This window comes from Lactuca serriola, chromosome 1 (genome assembly GCF_051521515.1).
Source record: "Lactuca serriola cultivar US96UC23 chromosome 1, Lser_US96UC23_V15, whole genome shotgun sequence".
NCBI classification, from domain to species: Eukaryota; Viridiplantae; Streptophyta; class Magnoliopsida; order Asterales; family Asteraceae; genus Lactuca; species Lactuca serriola.
Window position 1 is genome coordinate 25,240,455 of NC_136408.1, and position 17,974 is coordinate 25,258,428.

General features: G+C 35.7%; 1 non-coding gene across 1 annotated transcript; it reads right to left on the bottom strand.

The window, feature by feature from the left end:
• Positions 1–13,704: 13,704 nt before the first annotated feature.
• Positions 13,705–13,811, bottom strand: LOC145080654 (small nucleolar RNA R71). Its single transcript, XR_013695248.1, has one exon. It is a non-coding gene; the product is annotated as a small nucleolar RNA R71 (small nucleolar RNA).
• Positions 13,812–17,974: the final 4,163 nt, after the last annotated feature.

Consider the following 17,974-nt stretch of genomic DNA (forward strand, 5'->3'; position numbering starts at 1 on the left):
AATATATCCATACAAAAAGAGAATTGTTGTTTAAAATCAATCTTGCATATTTCTATAATTTCTAGTTTGGAAGGTTGCACCTTTTTGGATTCACCAATTGTCACAAAATTAGTAAGATCGATTGCTTTTAAGCTTTCGTATCTTTCAAAATTAACAAGATTTGTTACTATTAAACCTTCGTACTTAAATCATTAATTTTTTTCCCTTACGTATCAAATTACTATATTTAATTACAAAAATTCATAGTTAGAATTTATTCCCAAAATCACAGCCAAGCGCCATAGAACTTGAACAAACTTGATGAGCTCGACGATTTTATTTATTTATTATTTTTTTTTTGGAGTGGTAGGGGTTTAAAAACTATTCATTTTTTTTTTTGGTTTCGGGTTCTTGGTTTTTTCAGATTTCCAGTTTCAATTCATGGGTTTTGGGTTCTAGTTCAAATCGTTGGAAGTAAGTTACGTAGGATAAACAAAAACCACAAACACAACCATATAAGTTTCTATAACAAATAACGAGTTTGATGTCAACTTTAGAATTCACTAATACCATAAGTGTGAAGCAGAAGCAAACCACAAAAATGAGAGTAGCAAAAATATATAGAATCTAATAAAATAAAATAAAAACATAATTTAAACTTTTCTATTACAATATAGCACAAAATTAAGTAATTGACCAACCAAACGACTATGTGTTATTGTGTTTAACCAAAAAACAACTATCAAGCAACCAAAAAAAATCCTATTTGGCAAAACAATTCATGAACACAAAAACATCATGTAACGGACTTTATGATTTTGTTATTACATAATTAATATAAAATAATAACTATTATAATAATTTTCTAAAAAGCAATATTATCTAAATCATTAAAATGTTTAAGAAAAAAAATCAATTTTTTCAGTCAAAGTAATTTAAACAATGTGATTAAATAATCATTAAGACATTAAGAAAATCAAAATTTCATTTGAACTTGTTTTACTGAGAAAACGAACAATGAAATAAAAAACAATAAAAATAATTTAAATAACACGATCAAATAGTTTAAAAGTCTGTATGATATAATTTTTTTGGCTCAAAAAAATTAATGAATCAATACAACGGTAGAAAATACAATTTTAAAAATTTAATTTCTAAAACGGAGCCAATTAGAACTGTAAATACCAACAATCACAACCATAGGGTGATTCGACTCCATGTTAGAATTTCGGTGTAATAAAGACACATTCATATTCTGAGAAATGTGATTTCACTATTAAATCAAAGTATTTTGTTGGTACTTCCTAATCTTTGATTGGATAAGACTCAGAAGAGATTCGAAATAGAGAATGGGATGCATAAATTTCGTTAGTACCAAAAAATTGACCAAAATTGGTTAAATACCTCATTTGTCTGAAAACTGTCAAAATTGTCATAAAACAGTTTGGTAACAGTAAAAAGCTGTCATAAATCCGGGTTTTCTATAAGAATTAATACCAAGCCAAAAATGGGTCAAATATTCTAAATTTGGATTTATGATGCATTTTTAATACAGCTTGACCCCAGCCAGGGGCTCTGCCCCTTGGACCTCGTTCCCAGGGGCGCTGCCCCCGGACCCCCGTCCGTTCAGGGGCTTAGCCCCTAAATGACAATCTACTTTTAATCTTGAATAAACTTAAACAAGTCTGCACTTCGCACCTTCCTTACTTGTTTAATATTCATCAAGATTGATTTTGGTCAACAAGTCAACCTATTACACTTAAATACAATTAGTGAAACAAATCACCAACAAACCTCCCCCATTTAAGTGTAATCTTGATTAACTTAAAACAAAACATAACAAAAACAAACCAATGCATAAATGAAATGTCGTGACGATTGAATTTCACATTAGTATATTATTCATTCAAAATATTCGAATATTAGGGTGTCACTAAGGATTGAACACTTTCTATTCATAGTGAATACATGAAGATAATACACACAACAATTTACATTCTCATAAGTTCTAACTGGACACTATATTTTACTAGCTTATGTCCCATCCTTCAATAAGCATATCGAAGTCAACTCCCAACTTCTTGAAGCAGCTAAACTTCATGCTTATATAGGTAGTTCTTTTATTCTTGCACCTGCAAATGCAATTTTTCAAAGAACTATTAAGAAATAAAACTTCAACCTACATAACTTGCAGTACCAAACACATACCTTGGGATGATGATAAAATGTGTTCCAATCTTCAAATATCAAGCCTTCCACATTGAATTCAGCATCTAATATTACATTAGATGGGAATTGGGTATCTCAATATAAAAGATTTTAAGTGGACTTTAAACACATCCATACAACCGCCTTGTACATAAGACTTCTTGTTAAACCCTTTAGTTAGATAATCAGCCAAATTCAATTGAGTTCTTACAAACTCCACATATATCACACCAGTCATGATGAGCTCACGAATCATGCTATGTCTAACACCTAAATGTCTAGACTTTCCATTGTACACTTGACTATAAGCCTTAGCCAAAGTTGCAGGACTATCACATCTAATAGAAATGGTAGATATCAGTTTGGGCCATAATGGAATTTCATAAATCAAATTCCTTAGCCACTCAGCTTCTTTACCAGCAACAGACAATGCAACAAACTCAGATTCCATGGTTGAGTTAGTAATACAAGTCTGTTTCTTGGATGCCAAAGAAGTGACAAATCATCCAAGAAGAAACACCCAACCACTGGTAGAGGAGTGACCCTCTAAGTTGTTAATCCAGCTGACATCTGAATAACCTTCCAAAATAGAAGGATATCCACTATAATTTAAACCATAATTTATGGTACCTTTCAAATACTTGAATACTCTACTCACAGCTTGCCAATTATGTGAACTAGGATTACTAGTATATCTACTAAGCCTTCCCACATCATATGTTATATCAGACCTAATACTAATCATGGAATACATTAGACACCCAATAGCCCTTGAGTATTCAAGTCAAGACACTGGAGATCCTTTATTAGGTAGAAGCTTAAGACTAGGATCAATAGGAGTGCTAACAGGAGAACAATTCTCAAAGTTAAACTTTTTCAATATATTCTCAATATAATGAGAATGATAAATTGAAATCCTATTGTTTCCTTTTCTAATTCTTATACCAAGAATTACCTCAACCTCCCCCATGTCTTTCATATCAAAACTAAATGATAAGAATTTCTTGGTTTTCTCAACTTCTTCTAAATCAGTACCAAAAACCAACATATCATCTACATATAAACAAAGCATGACTCCTTTTCCAGAAGTATCAAATTTGCTATATACACACTTGTCAGCTTGGTTTAATGCAAAACGATTAGATAAGACAACATCATCAAGCTTTTAATGCCATTGTTTTGGTGCTTTTTTCAAACCATATAATGATTTCTTCAACTTGCACACTTTGTTTTCATTTCCAGGCATCACAAACCCTTCATGTTGTTTCATGTATATTTTCTCATCCAAGTCACCATTCAAGAATGCAGTTTTCACATCCATTTAGTGAATCACAAGATTATGTATAGTTGCAAGAGCTAAGAATAATCTAATAGTATAAATTTTGGCAACATGAGCATAAGTGTCAAAGAAATCAATGCCTTCTTTTTGTCTAAAGCCTTGGATAACCAATTTGGCTTTATACTTATCAATTGTGCCATCCACTTTCATTTTTCTTTGGAGGATCCATTTACATCCTAATGCCTTGCAACCAGGAGGTAAATCAGACAATACCCAAGTATTGTTATGCATGACAGAATCAATCTTATCATGAATTGCCTATTTCCAAAAATAAACATCCCTAGAAGCCATAGCTTCACTGAAAGTCTTTGGATCCTCCTCAATATTAAAACAATATTGATGTTGAGACATAGTATCATCCCTTGTTCCTTCAACTAAATATAGTTGAAAATCAGATCCAAAAGATTTAGCTTTTCTAGCTTTAGTACTCTTTCTAAGTTCAGGCACATAACTTGTACCACCAGAATCATCTCCAGCTTGAGTTGTGTTCTTGCTGAGAGACAGTTGAATCATGTACCTAGGTCTAGGTATAGATATAAATCTTTCTTCATCAAAGATAGCATCTCTTGACTCTATAACAATGTTCACAGACACAAAGTCATTAGATTCTAAAACATAGAATCTATAAGCTTTGGAATGCTCAGCGTATCCAATAAAGATACAATTTATACCTCTTTCATCCAATGTTTTCCTTTTGGGTTCAATGAGCCTTACAACTGCTCTATAACCCTAAACTTTGAGATAACTCAAATTTGGTACCTTTTTACACCAAATTTCATAAGGAGTATTCTTACTCCTTTTATTTGGAGTTATGTTCAAGATGTAACATGCAGTTAACATTGCCTCACCCTAAAACCCTTCACTTAATCCAGAATAGGACAACATGGAATTAACCATTTCTTTCAAAGTCCTATTCTTCCTTTCAACTACACCATTTAGTTGTGGTGTATAAGGAGCTGTGGTTTGATGTATTATTCCAGTTGATTCAAAATAAACTGGATCATAATACTCACCACCTCTATCAGTACGCAAGATTTTTATTAATTCATTTTTATGAAGCTCAACTTGTTGTCTATAAATTTTAAATTTATCAAGTGCTTCATCCTTAGAATGTAGCAAATAGACATAACAATATCTAGATGCATCATCATTAAAAGTAACAACATACTTTTTGTTTCCAAGGGAAGGTGTTGCATGGAAATCACACAAATGACTATGTATAAGATCCAATACCTTGCTTTCCCTAAAAAGCATCTTTGAAAGGTTGTCTAGTGATTTTAGTTAGCATGCATGTTTTACATTTTTCATTATTTTGCATATCAAAAGCAGGAATTAAAGTCATTTCGACATGTCTTTTAATCTCTTGTAATGAATGTGTCCTAGTCTAGCATGCCATAATTCATATTTATTTAAAATTATTTCTAGTACTAGTAGAACTCATGAAAATATAACTATCAATAGAAGGATAATTAATATTAAGCCTAATCATTCCATTACATACATATCCAAATCTAATAAAAAACCATGTATTGACAAGATATACTTGTCACTTTCTAATACTTGTTTGTAACCACAATTATTTAATACAATTTCAGACACAAGATTCTTACGAATCCCTAGAACATATAAAATATTGTTCAAAAACAAACATTTCCCAGAAGTGAAGGTAAGTAAAACAGATCCTAGTCCCTTTCTTGGTCCAGTTGCAACATTTCTCATCTTCACAACATATCCATCTTCAATTGGTTGAAAGTCTTTGAACCAATATAGATCTTTGCAAACATGACTTGTTTCTCCCGAATCAACCCACCATGCAACATTATCATCTTGCACATAAAATGCTTCAGAAATCACATAAATATAATTCTGAATATATTTAGAATTCTGCATGAAAACATAAATCTGACCTTGTTGCTTTTCTGAATCCTTGGATCCACTTGGTCCAACACCATCCTTATTCACTTTATGAAGACGACAATCTTTCTTGAAGTGACCCGGTTGTTACAATTCCAACAAACCAATTTATACTTCTTGTTGGAAGAATCGTCATCCTTTCCTTTAAACTTCCTTTTTCCATTAGACTTCTTGGTATTCTTTGAACTTTCTCCTTCCACCATGTTCACAGAAGAGCAACCAACTTGGTTCTTGCCTTTAGGATTGTTATCAAGTTCTTGAGTCCTTAAGGACTCTTCAATCTATAAATGGCTTACAAGTTGAGTCAAAGTCAATTCCTCTTTGTTATGTTTCCGATTGTGTTCAAAATCCTTCTAAGAAGGGGAAATTTGTCAATGATCACAGCCTCAAAAATGGCTTCATCCATTTTCAGATTGTGTTGAGCAAACTGTCCCAGAATCCTTAACATTTCATGGAATTGTTCCATAACATGGCTAGATTTAATCATCTCGTAAACCATAAAGTTACTAACAAGAAACTTCTTGCTAGAAGCATCTTCAACCATGTACTTGGATTCAATAGAATCCCACAGTTCTTTTGTAGATTTGAGATTTTGATAGATATCAAACAGAGAGTCAGACATATTATTGAGAATATGACCACGACATATGTAATCATCATTTTCCCACTTTGATCTCCTTCTTGTTGCCTCTAGAGGTTCATCTTCAATAGATTCTGGTAAGATTGGCATGGGTGTACTCAGAACATACACCACTTTCAGAGTGGTAAGGGGAAAGTGCATCTTCTTCTACGATCTACGAAAATCTTGCCCTTCAAACTTGTTCAACTTGTCAAACTTGATTGTCATAGCCTTCACATAATCGCCACTTGTCGTGATCACATAATATTTTGATTTTTGTTAGAATTTTGGGGTAATAAAGGCACTTAGATATTCTGAGAATTGTGATTTCACTATCAAATCAAAGTATTTGGGTGCTACTCCCTAATATTTGATTGGATAAGACTTAGAAGAGATTTAAAATAGAGAATGGGATGTATAAATTTCGTTAGAACCAAAAAAACTGACCAAAATTGGTTAAATGCCTCCTTTGTCTGAAAACTGTCAAAACTGTCATAAAATAGTTTGGCAACAATAAAAAACTGTCATAAATTTAAGTTTTCTATAAGGATTAATACCAAGCCAAAAAAACGCGTCAAATATTCTAAATTTGGATTTATGATGCATTTTTAATATAGCTCGACGCCAGCTAGGGGATCTGCCCCTTGGACCCTGCTAGGGGCTGCCGCCCCTTGGACCCCACTCCCAGGGGCGCTGCCCCCTGACCCCCGTTCGTTCAGGGGTTTCGCCCCCTAAATGACAATCTACTTTTAATCTTGAGTAAACTTAAACAAGTATGCACTCCACACCTTCCTTACTTGTTTAATATTCATCAAGATTGATTTTGGTCAACAAGTCAACCCCTTTATACTTAAATATAATTAGTGAAACAAAACACCAACACTCCGTAATATAAATGTAGGGATTGTTGGTATCGGAAAATAGTAATTATGATAGATTACTTCTATGATTCTATCAATATCCATATTAAGATTGGAAATAATATTGCTAGACACTCCAACATAAAAGTTGATCTTTTTTTCTTTTGGCTTGCTTGAAACCATCATTCACAAAAAAGGTAAGAGAAAAGTGACGTTGATTTAGAACGGAGATAACTATCTTTTATGTTTGTTCATATGTTGGCAATTTTTTTTGGTATACATATAGCCAATTAACTTGTTTTACGTGTTCACATTATACCATTATTAATGGCTAACATATGTTACAGCTGACGTGGCTAATTGAAGGCTTGGCTGTCATATACATTATGCTATGTGGCATCTACGTGGCAGAATACACATCATTTCATTATAAAGAGGGTGATATATAGCTCATTCATTAATCAAGCCCTAGATTGACATCAACAATGGCTTCTTTTGCTTCATCTTTCTCTTTCAAACGAAGTGACAAATATCAAACTGACCATCCATGTAATTGTAAGGAACCATCTCTCATGAAGATTTCAAGGAGCCTCCACCAATCTTGGAAGAAAGTTTCGTGGGTGTCAAAACGCACCGGTAAACCAATTTTTTTTAGTTATTGCTAATGGATGCTTCTTTTTCATCTTTCACTTAAATTTAACCGTTTTTATTCCTTTCTTGAAGAGTGGCATAACTCCAAAATGTAAATTTTGGGAATAGATGGATGAATATGAATGCATAACAGATGGTATAAGAGAAGAGAAATTGGGATAAACTTGCAATGTTAGCTTGAAACTTTCTACATTGGAAAATGAAATTAGTATATGCATGATGAAACTGGAACAAAAGAAGAACTTTCATTTGGTTTTCAGATAAGAACTGGACAAAGTGAATTGGATGTTGTTTACTCACAAAGTTGTATTGTTTGTGTTTTTTTCTTTTATTTAAAAGATGTAGTTTTGAAAGTTTGATGTGTTCTTGTATCCTATTTGATGTATTATTAATAAATCATGTAGTTCACGAAGTTTTGAATGTAATGAAAGTTTGATGTACTATGACTAAATCATGTGTTCTTGTTACTTGATGTAATTGGCATAAAAGTTTAATTGCCATAATGTAATTGACATAAAAATCAGATACAAACATCTAAATAACATTATTAAAGATGTTAAACATCACAAATGATATTACAAAAGATGTGCAAAAGTGTCTTACATGAATAAAAACTTCAAACATGCATCGAAAAAGATGTGTTCCAAAAGATGTGCCAAATGTGTCAAGTTTTTCCTAACATGCCAAAAGCTATTAAAAGACCCAAGATTTCAAAACATGCATACCAAAAGTTTTGCCAAAAGCTAAACAAGACATTAACATCAAATCTCCATTAGGTGTTCACTATTACTTCCAACTTTCCTCCCTATGTTCTTCCCTGGCATAATATTTGTAATTCTTTCTAAAGTTTTCCTTGTCCTCTTCCTAAATTAGAGTGTAGGTACTCCTAGAATGTCATCTTTAACTTCTACTTCTCCTTCAATGTCCCGTTGAACCTCTTATTCTCCTGCAATGTTAGCTTCAACTTCAACATCAATCATACCCATTATTGACTTCATAGTTGGTTAGACATAGCTTTAATTCCATTAGGTTAAAAAACTTCATACTTAAAATTGGGTCCATATTATCCCATTCTTGATTCTCATCACGGAAAAGTAACACAGCCTCATCAACTTCATTAGTGACTTTATCGTCATCACTTACTTATGCATTAGTATTACGAATGGGTATACCTGACAACTTGTTCAAAAAATTTCCACCAATAGTTTTGTCAAAAAAGTATGCACCTCTTCATCAGGTTCATGTTTATATTCCATGATATCATAAATTTGTATATCAAACTCATGACCTTCATCTCCGGTTAACACCTCCTTATCAGCCTAATATAGAATAGCTTCGTTTTGGTGGTCAATGTACAAATTCATTTTTTGCTTATTCCTAGGACTATAACCATCTTCAATAAACTAAAAAAATTAGCATCATTATCGATTCTTATAATACCCTCTACCAAGCTTTCCTTTCTACTATAGTAGTACAAATTGTCACAGTTACCTTTGTTCAACTTTGTAACCCACAACACAAATTCTCTATAGTTCATGCCACAAAAATCCACACCACGGACTCACACTTTTGTAGGGTCAAAATATACTAATGGTTTTGGTGCAAATAATCCATTGCAATGAAAATATAATGTTAGATACTTACCGTTAGATGATTCTGACGTGCTACAGTTGTTGATTTCAAATCCACGCTTTAAGTGCAAACCCTAAATCCCCTCCTTTGTTGGATCGATTGATTTATGAGAAAACGGTAATCGGGAAATGATTTTGGAATAAGTTGCAACGAAAAATCATAATTAAATGAGAAAGGGGGTGTAATGAACATATAAGACGCCACACAATCATTTTTAACTTATGTAATTAGAAGCAACCGGGTAAAACGGGTGATAGCCGGTAATAGTTGTATAATGTGAACACTTAAAACAAGTAAGTTAGCTATATGTGTACAAAGAAAAAAGTTCCCAACATGTGAACAAACATAAGGGGTAGTTACCCTCATAAGTCATTTTTCCATTTCTTTATTATTTTTTTTATATATGTAAAGTGTTGGTTCGAGTTTTACAAGTATTTTTCTAGCATTTTTTTCAGAACGACAATTTCATATATGGCTAGAAATGAACCCAATATCTTCTTGTTAGGAACACCTTATTAGACAGAATGTTAGCTAAGTGGGCTAACCCCAAGTTATTCTAGCAATTTAATAGCCCAACCCATTAATAAAATAGATTATTAGTTAGTTAAATAACTTTATTAAATAAAGTATTTTATTAAATTTACAAAATAAACTATGTAAGGTCACACCTTATGATCTGATGAGTCAAACACTCTACACGCTGACCACCAACACCAGCGCCAACGTCAGGGTCAACGCTAGGACCTCAAGCCTTATACACATCAATATGTAGTCATATAATCTAATGTAATCTTTGTATATTAGGTAATTATACATATATGTATAGAATAGATAGCGGATCTGATATCTTTGTGATAAAGATCGATTCTTAGTGTAGATTGGATACAATCCCTTCAATCAAGGTATATACTTGTATATATTAGTATATATTCAACATTAAGGTGAAACCCTAACGTAATCGTCTTGGTGACCGTATTTTTGACAACCCGTTTTCTTGGTGAAAACAACCCCTTTCTTGGTGAAAGACATTGTGGAGAATTCTTCGTGTTCTTTACTTTTTTTGTTCTTTATTTTCTTATTTTTGTTTGTTGTTTTTTATTATACATGAAGTGTATCCAATCAATACAAACCTTTAATTGGTATCAGAGCAAGTTTTTGATACACTCAAGGAATTATGTCGACCTCCTATATTCCAAAATTGACTGCTTGCAAAAGATTCCTCCATTTAATGAACTTAACTTCACTACTTGGAAATCAATAGCCATGGATGTTCTCGAGATCATGGACTTTGACATGCTTGACATCATCAATAAAGGTCCCGTCGTCGTTATGCATCAATCATATAATAATGGTGCATCTGATAGTAAGCTAAAAAGGAAATAAGTGCCAGGATACAACAAGGATGAAAAAAGTGTGATGAATCTTGATGTAAAGACGAGAATTGCCATTGGAAACTCACTTCCTTATTCCGTGTATCGTTTGGTTCAAAACTGCTCAACTGCTCAAGAGATGATGATCACACTATGATCTGCTTTTGAAAATGAAAACCTCTCAGACGACGAAGCTTCAAAAGGTAAGTGTCTCATGACCCAGATCGTTGAATCTCACGTTGACACATCAAATGACAGCATTGACACTCTTGAAACTGATCCTTCTCAAGCTGGTACAGACCTTAAGGAATGGGACGCAACCTCAACGTATCAAGTAAAAAATATTGTTAACTATTCTGATGAAAACATCGAAAAAATCGAAACGATTGATCACTTATGTTTCGATTTACCAAATAAAGAAAGATCTTCTCTTAGATTTGAGTTAAAAAATCTCAAATCAAAACTCTCCTCTTTCGAAAAATCTCTTTCTCTTTTAAAAAAGAAAAACACTTGTATCTTGCTGACCAACAATTTTCTTCACTCTAAAAAAGAAAATTTTGTTGATCATGCTAGAAGCATTCAACTTATTTTAAAAAACTAGGCTTCTTCTCACCATAATGTTACAAGAATTATGAATTCTCAGATTCCGGATCAATATGAGAAAATTCTTGGAGGTGATATAGAAGGCGTTGTTTCCTTAACAAAAAGTGTTTAGATTGTGAGTATTTAAAGTATGGGGGGTACTTTAGGAAAATTTTAGACACAAATGCATGCGTTGAGGTCTTGGCATAATGGCTGAGCTGGAGTCGGATTGTTCTATGTGATGTTAGTAATTAAGGGTTAAGTTTAAATTTGCATGAGGGCAAGCAAAGCCTAAGTGTGGGGTATTTTGATATTGCCATATTTATACCTATTTTTAGGCAATATTTAAGTACATTTTTATTAACAAGTTGATAATATGTTTAGAATAATGGTACTTATGACTTTAAATTGTTATTTTCAGTCAATTAAAAGGATTTTCGAAGAGAGGGACCAAAAGTGACAATATGTAGAACATGGGAGACTTGGAACACAAGAGATGAATAAATCCACGAAAATTACTAAACCTACGACGTGGCAAAGTCAGCCACGACGTGGAATGAGAATTCTAGAAGATAAAGATCGCGTTATGGAGGAATCCTTACCCGGTAAGGATAACTTGGAGCCCACGACGTGACCTGGATAGCCACGACGTGGCGCGAGATTTTGGAGGCTATTTAAGCATTCTTGATCATTACAAAGAGGGGACTTTTTGGCTGAAGAAAGGAGTTCCAGAAGGCGATTTTGAGCGGAAGAAAGGTTCTGGAAAAAGGTTTTCAACACCAAAAAGAGTAAAGGTCCATATTTTAGTTAATTAAGAACATGTTTTCTATCACTTCAATTTGTGTTAGTTTGTTAGTTGCTATGATGAGCAGCTGAATCTAGCTACTCTTGTTTAGCTAGATGAAGCTTCTAACTTATGAATAGCTCAATTTTTATGGATTTATTTAGTTGGTAAAATTGCTTGTGTTTGATTTGTATAACCTAGCATGCTTATGTTTGTTTCTCTAATTGCTTGATTGCATGTTCTGTGTAGCTTAGTGACCATTAACTGCATGAACTTGTTTACCTAATGATTTAGTGAACATTGAATTGTTAGAGCTAGGATTGACCAATCTTAGTTAGTAATTAGAGTAAATAAGCTTAGCTGTGCTAGAGAACGTGTATTGTGACTATAATTGCGTTTATATAACAAATCTTACATAGCATATTTACATTCATAATTAGTTTTGTGTTTAATTGTGTGTGAACATACATGGTTTGACATGAATTAGTTAATTATTGGTAAAGTTAGAACTAAATTACTAATGCAATTAAAACCAACTTGATAATCCATAATCATTAGCTAGCCATAAGGAAGAAGTGGATTCAAACTAGACAAGAGTGTGTTTTTACTTATTGAATTTGAGTTAAGTTCGTCTGATCTTGTAAAATCAGATAAAACCCCTTTTAAACTTGTTAATAATTAGGTTAATTTAATAGTAAGTAAATTAATTAGTAACGCTGTTCCCTGTGATCGACACCCGACTTACCCAAGCTATACTGTAATCTGACTAGGTACATTGCCTATAAGTGCATAGTTAGTTTAAGTTTGTTAGGTTATAAATATTAAAATTAGTGGGTACTTTCCTGCACATCAAGTTTTTTGCGTCGTTGCCGAGGAACAGCTTAGTTTTTAGCTTATTTATTTGCATTAAATTAATCGATCCTTCTTGTGGAGTAAAACCCACAAAAAGTTAATTTTTCAGCAAGGTTTAATTTTTATTTTAGTCACAGAGTCCACGACATGGCTAGATACGTTCCACGACGTGGACACCTAGAACTCCAGATTTTTAGTTGTTAGTTAGTTTTTCTATTTTAGTTCAGTTTTACCTTGTTTATTTAGTTTATTTGCAGGAGTTCATGACCAGAGGCTCAAACACACCCTTGGTGCCACCACTTGAAGATCCCGAGTCTGCAATTCACAAGAAAAAGACGCCCTTACAAGAATTCAAGTCAGCTTTTTCAAGGAAGTCGGGAAAGAAGACAGGAGAGTCAAGTTCATCCTCAAAGCATAAGAGCAATTTTGAGCACTTGGATCAAATACCCGTCCAAACCGAATCTGAATACGATACCGAACCCGAATTTGAAGAACATACGAGCGAACCCGAGAACGAGCCAAGGAACGAGATGGCAGCAATTGAAGAGATGTCCATGGGAGCTTACAAGAAGCGGATCCGAGAAGATGTGGGTCCTGGTTTAGTCCAACCCGCAATACCTGCCACTGCCACATTCGAGTTGAAGGGGCACATCTTGACTGCACTGAAGGATATCCCATTCTTTGGGAAAGATCATGAGGATGCTTTTAAGCATCTAGATGAAGTCAACGACATTGCGGATTACTTCAATGTCCCAAATGTCAACAGAAACATAGTCTTGCTTAGGATGCTTCCCATCACTTTCAAAGGAGCTGCTAAGGAGTGGTTAAAATCACTTCCACCGGGTACAATTACCACTTGGGCTCAAATGCGTGAGCAATTCCTGGACCAGTTTTGCCCGCCATCCAAGATATCCAAACTCAAGAAGGCAATAGCCAACTTTGAGCAACAGCCGGGGGAGTCATTATACGAAGCATGGGAGCGGTACAAGGGCTTGCTCAGAAATTGCCCTCAGCATGATCTAAATGTGCGACAAGAGATGTCAACCTTCTATGATGGGGTCAACGTTATGACGAGACAACTCCTTGATTCTCAAGGACCTTTGACAAAGAAAAATCCAAGGGAGGTCAAGGAGCTGATTGAAGAATTCGCAAAGCACTCTCGCGAATACCACAACCCTAGGCAAGATGGAATCAAAGGCGGTGGAGGGGCCCAAACTGAAGAAATAGCAGCTGTAATGGCCATGCTGAATAATTTGGATCGAAGGATAACACAAATGGACCAGTCAATTCATGCCATAAGAGTGGTTTGCGAGAGATGTAGTGGTCCACACTTGACCAAGGACTACAATTTAGACGAGTTTGGGAACAGAAAAGCTCAAGTGTGCTACTCGAGTGGGGATAAGTTTGATGAGGACTGGAGGAAACCAAAGAAGGAGTGTCTGCCATATGAAGAGTATAAGAAGCAAAAAGAAGAGAAGTATAGGCAAACAGGGCAAGTCTTCTATCAAAAAGAGCAGCCATCGGCTGAGAAGAAACCCGATCTAGAGACCATATTGATGAAGTTTATGGAAGCTTCGGAAAAGAGTCACGATGCCACTGATTCTGCTATTATGGAACAACAAACTTTAATAAAGAATCAGCAAGCCTCCATCCATAACCTTGAAGTACAATTTGGTCAACTAGCCACTCTGGTTCATGAAAAGTTGTCCCCGAAGAATCCCGAAGTAAAGACCCAATCTCATGTAATGGTCATCGATACTGAAGAAGAAGCAATCTCTGAGTTCCTGGAGGCATTGGAAGAAGAACCACAGCAGCCCGATCCAAAACCAAAGAAGCCAAAGTTCGAAAGTGAAGGGGTTGCTGAAACAGCTTCGCCACGACGTGGCTCTTGTCTGAACAAAAAGTCTTTGAACCCGTTCCGGTTTATCAGCCTCCTTTGCCATTTCCATCCCGAGTTGCACTTAGTCTACTGGAGAAGGAGCATATAGAGTTTGTCAAGCATGTGAAGTGGATCCCGATTAATACTCCCTTTGTCGAGTCCTTATCCAAAATTCCCGAGCATCAGAAATTACTGCAAGATTTGATAGACACTCGCAAACAATTAAAGAAGCAGTCTAAGGTGGTTCTAAGTGAATAAAGCTCAAAAGCTGTGTTGGGAGAGACACCAGAGAAGATGGGGGATCCTGGACGCCTCACTCTTCCGTGTGAGTTTGGTAATAAAATGAAGGTTAATGCTTTAGCCGATTCTGGGGCTAGCATTAATTTGATACCTTTTCATTTTATCAAAAATTGGAAATTCAGAAGATGAAGGCTACAAAAATGACGATTCACATGGCGAACCGTTCACCGACACAACCCCGGGGCATAGTGGAGGATATTTTGGTGAAAATTGGGAAATTTGTTTTTCCAATAGATTTTGTAGTGTTGGATATGAAGGAAGACCCCGATGTCCCAATTAACCTTGGTCATCCATTGCTTAACACTGCTGGAGCTCTTGTTGATATTCGTGAGTCTAAGCTCACTTTGAGGGTTGGAGATGAACACGAAGTTTTTGGAATACAAGATGACTTCCAAGAGGATCATGTTCAAGAAGAGGTGTTCACAATTAATGAAGACAATGAACTAGAAGAACTGGAAAAGCTTATGGAAGAAGAGATCAAGGCAGTTCATCAAGTCAAAAGAACAAAACCGAGGGCATCTGTTCCATATTTGGTTAAAGTCATAGCTTACAAGAGTCCACCTTCTTGGGTGAGCAAAGAAGATGATGAGATGACAAGTGATGAAGAGGAGATTACTTCAAGGGTGACAAAGCCGGTGGTGAAAGAGGAGGAGGATGCTATAGAGTGCAAGGAAGAAACTAAAGGGACCAAACGCAAGCTTAAAGAAGAGGTCAAAGCTAAAAAAGAGAATTCAAAGAAGGCATACAAAAGGCGAGTTCAAGCTTACAAGAGGCGATTCAAGGAAAAAAAGATCTTAGTGGTGGACTCTTCAGAGGATTCAACGTAGGAGGCACGGAGTCCAGCTCAAGACTCCAAGAAAAAGAAGCACTTCTCGGGAGGCAACCCGAGCTTGGTTTGCATTTTCTTTTCTTTTAATTTTTGAGTTTTTAATTAGGAAAGATATCAACTCATCGTCTAATAACTGATACTTAGTAAAGAATTAGCTGTGGGGAGCTTTAATTAATAAATAAAATGCAAAGTAGTTAGTTAAAATGAGTGATTTTACAAAAATTTAGCGATCAGGCATATGCCACGTCGTGGTCTGATAGAGCCACGTCGTGGTTAAAGAGTAATTACAGAATCATATGAATTTTTTTTAAAAACAGCTCATAATCTTTCAAAGTCCACGACGTGGCAAAGCCAACCACAACTTCGCCTTTAAAAAGTCACCAGGGGGGACCATTTCTTAAAACCCTTTGACCGCATAATCCCCATTCCCCATTTGAATGCTGCCTCACGAACGGAAACAACAGGGTCCCCACAGCCGATTTCTTAATTTGTATTCCAAATCCTTCGAATTTCTTGTTGTATAACTCCATTTGGTATGTATTCTAACCATTAATTGTAGTTATTTCTTACAATTTTACATTTTCATGGTTAGGGTTTATGTGAATAATGAGATTCACGAAATTGGTTGAAACTAGTTGTTGATTCTAGGTTGCACGTCCTTTAAATATCCATAGGAACAAACCCCAAGCATTATTTTTGGTTGAAATCGCATATAAAGTAACCGATCTATACTGATTTCCCGACTGCGGTCCACGACGTGGCGAGCTTGGCTACGTCGTGATTTCTGGCAATCTGTCTTATTTTTTAACATTTTGGGTGTTTGCTGCTTTGGTTTAATTTTGTATGCAGAAATGGGACCTCGAAGGGCTATTCCACAGGAGGAAAATCCGATTGATGTGGCGAGTATACATCCTTTATATCAGTTTCCACAAAACATTCCCCGACCATTATTGACTACATATGAAAATCGGTTGGGATGGTTGTACAACAGGGAATTTGAGATAGCTCCAATTATCGATTGGGGATGGCTCGGGGGGTGCGGGAATGGTTGCTGAATTGGAACGCTATTGGACGAAAACATACGAAGGGGATCAATTTTCTTTCACTTGTCACGGGTGGAGGAATTTGTTTGCAATTCAAGAACCCGTGTACCGGGAGTTATTAGTGGAGTTTTTCTCTACCGTATGCTTCGAGGAACGCACCATTGACTTTACTTACAACCGGGCACTTGTGTTTCGCTTGGGTGGTGTTTATAGGGAATGTAGTCTTCGGGAATTCGCTTGGCGGATGGGGCTTTATACCGAAGTGGAGACTCAATCTCTGTTTTTCATACCATTCCTACTTGGATGTGTTCGGGATTTTAATCTTGGTATTATGGATGTCTAGTTCTTGCGGAGTATTTCCAACCATGAGTATAATACTCGTGACTCAAGTGAGTCACAAATTCGGAATCCTGTTTTCCGATTTCTAAATCGCTTTATCACTTTTTCTATAAATCACAAGCATCATGGCGATAAAGTCCCTATTCAGAATTTGTTTTATCTGTAGACTCTTATTACCCTTGGGGTTTGCTGTGAGTTACCGTATATGTTGGCGAGGTTCATGGGGAAGAAAGCGGCTAATTCTAGGCCCAGGAGTCCGATTACAGGGTGACATTTGGTTACTCGCCTTGTTAGGTCGTATCATATTTTGACCCACGACTTTGTGAGGAATCTTACCCGATTCCCGGACACTGATTTAACCATTCAAGTCTTGGGAGTTATGTGGGCAGTGGTGAATGTCGGGGGTCGTTTTGTTATACCGCAGATAGATGAGGAGCAAGAGGAGGCGCATCTAGGACAGCAACCACCAGACAGACCGCGGCGTCGAAATGTGCGAGCCAGAGGAGAGATGGAGAGAGAGCGTGCTACTTCACAGCATGTACAGGGAGTTCCCACCGACCCTTTTCAGAGTCGGGTGGGAACTTATTTGGATAACCTCCAGGGGCATGCCATTTATCATACCCAGCTTACTGAGGTTATTTATTCGCATTTGAGTGTGACCCGGCCACCTTCTATGCCACCACATTATCCTTATTTTCCAATATGGGAGGAGCTTTGGCATCCGCATAATGACGGGGCTGGACCAAGTGGAGTGTAGGACCAAGGAGATGATGATTGATTTTCTTTTCTATTTA